At 39.7% G+C, this 2,641-nt stretch overlaps 1 pseudogene; it reads left to right on the top strand.

Annotated features, from left to right (window-relative positions):
• The first annotated feature begins 513 nt into the window (after positions 1–513).
• LOC126387084 (THAP domain-containing protein 6-like) lies at positions 514–2,635 on the top strand (annotated as a pseudogene).
• The last annotated feature ends 6 nt before the right edge of the window (positions 2,636–2,641 follow it).

The raw sequence follows: 2,641 nt of genomic DNA, 5'->3' as shown, positions 1-2,641 counted from the left end.
TGGGGGTTCCCGGTCTAGACCGATTCACGTCTCCGTAAACGTTCAAATCAAACATGTAATGTACTCACCTCATAGGCACAGATGTTAGGAAGTTGTACGGGGGTTGCCGTGTGTTTGTATATCCGTTATTGTTCAATAAACATGCATTTTATCTCGGGATGTCTTTAAATTTTCTTCACCCCTTCTTCGTCCTGCAATGAATGAGTGCATCGGCTTTCTACTGCGCCACATTAGCGGTTGGGAGGTGTATTGCACATTGTTAGTCAGTGTGCAATACACCTGGCACCTGGTTTATATTTGAAATTGTTTTTCCTCATATGTTAATTTATACAAGAGAATGCTAAAACTTGGGTTGTTCAGTACTATTCAGGAGACAGGGACTGTCTTAACCCATTAGTACCTACAAATACAGATATAATTACAACAACATAACAGTATGGTTCTCCTTCGAAAAGTTTCCAAACAATTTCTTGGCATAATCTTTTTTTTTCTGTCCTTAACCTTAATTTGAAGGGGGGAGTACTCTCTCCCTTTTTATATACGTTATAGTGTAGACACTTTTACATCTCTCGCTGGTTTTCTCACATTTTGCAGATTTCCCAAAGATGAAAAGTTGAGGAGGCAGTGGGAAGTTGTGTTGAGAAGGGAGGGGTTTACTGCCACAGAGTCATCCAAGCTCTGCAGTAAGCACTTCAAGCCAGATGAATTTGACAGGACGGGTCAGATTGTCCGGCTTAGAGATGGTGCTATACCATCTGTGTTCAACTTCCCGTCTCATCTCCAAAGAGTAGGTGTATTATTACACTATTTGCTTACATAGATGTCTGATTTCATATGTAAGAATAGGTAGTTAATATCACTGTTTCAGGTATTCTAGTGCACAAAACAAGTGCACCTCTTTGGTGAGGCCCTTTCATTGGCACATCAGTCGTCAATGAACTTATCATCTGGGGGGGGATTATGTACTACTACTATAAAAAAAAATTCTTGAATGACCTGTATGTGTAAATTCAAGTAGAGTCGAAGCAAAACTGAAATCTAATCTCTCTGTTTATACATCTTTTTTGTTAAATTAAGACAATCACACTTTGCTGAACATGTTTTTTTTTTCTATTTGTTCTTTCTGCATGTTTAGGAATCAGTGATGTACTGTGTATTACAATACACACTGTGGGATACTAAAACCTGTTCAAATTGTTTTTAATTAAGTTGTTTTTAAATATTGTGTTTCTTCCATTTTAGCCAGTAGCAACCAGGACCACAAAAGCTTCAAGGAAAGCTGAAAAGAGCCCACAAGTGGACCTTCCTCAGCATTTCCTTGAAAGTGAACCTCAGCCCAATGTTGTAAGTATTTGTATTTGATATGTCCAGTCCCATACAGCTGTGAGCATCATGGCCCTGGTCATATTAAAACCTCTCCCTTGCTTTTTGCTACTCTTTTCAGACACATTCACATATACACGTGCACACTTTGAAATGTGCCACTGTTAACTACAGTATGCGTCCCACACACGCATACACGCACGCACTTACTCATATCCATGGTACTCGCAGTGGTATTTACAGGTATGACATCCTTCTTTCTACTAGGACCACACCTATGCATTGCCTGATTCCCCCACTCATCTAAAGGCCAGACTCAGTGAAGCTTTGGCTAAAGTGGAGAGTCTGGAGCGAGAGAAGCAGAATGCCAAGAAAAGAGAATGGAGGGCAAAGAAAACAATCGAGTGTCTTCTGGAGGATCTGAAGAAAAAGAACCTCATAACTGATGAGCTGAAGGAAGAGGCTTGATTTCTACTCAGGTAAAATTAGATGATAATACAACTTTATGTATATGTTATGTTAACAGTCTTTGTTAGAATTCATATAGGTATTATTTCAAGGGGACTTACTAATTAGTTTGTACAAACTGAATTTCAGATCTTCAGATAGATCTCCTTTCCAAGCGGGGCCAAGAATACTCAAAGGACCAGAGAGAGTTTGCCCTCACACTCCACCTCCATGGTCCAAAAACGTACACCTACCTGAGGGAGTCTCTGCACCTTCCCCTCCCACATCCACATACATTGCAAAGGTGTTGTTCATGTTGTTTGATTACACATATATTTAAACATACTGGTTCAAGTACTTAAACCACTTCAGCCCTACGTAATATGTTGTATGACAAACAGCAAACTGATGTACAAACTGCGAGCTTGTAGATCTGCTATTTTCACTATTTTTGAATGTCTTGGAAAAAGAGAATAATTTTAGAAAGAAAAATGAAAGAAAGAAAAAGTGCCCAAAATAGGGATGTCAGGGTTAAAGTGCTTAAATAGCTATTTGTTTTCTTTTTGCAAAGGTGGGTGAAATCGGTGGATGCCAAGCCTGGACTCAACACGATGATGTTGGACATGTTGCAGAAAAGGCATGAAGAAGATCCAACTAAATATGGTTGTGTGGCACTCATGTTGGATGCCATGGCCATCAAAAAACATGTCCAGTACAACCCTCATATGCAAAAAATGTCTGGATTTGTGAATATGGGGGGTGGCACTTGATGAGACTGATGTAGCCTCTCAAGTGCTTGTTTTTATGGTGTATGTTTTATGCTATACTATGTTTTGTATTGGGGCAGCACGGTGGTGTGGTGGTTAGCACT

The sequence above is a fragment of the Epinephelus moara genome, unplaced genomic scaffold (assembly GCF_006386435.1).
Source record: "Epinephelus moara isolate mb unplaced genomic scaffold, YSFRI_EMoa_1.0 scaffold1938, whole genome shotgun sequence".
NCBI classification, from domain to species: domain Eukaryota; kingdom Metazoa; phylum Chordata; class Actinopteri; order Perciformes; family Serranidae; genus Epinephelus; species Epinephelus moara.
The sequence above is the reverse complement of the archived record's forward strand: the minus strand, read 5'-3'. Positions and strand labels throughout refer to the sequence as shown.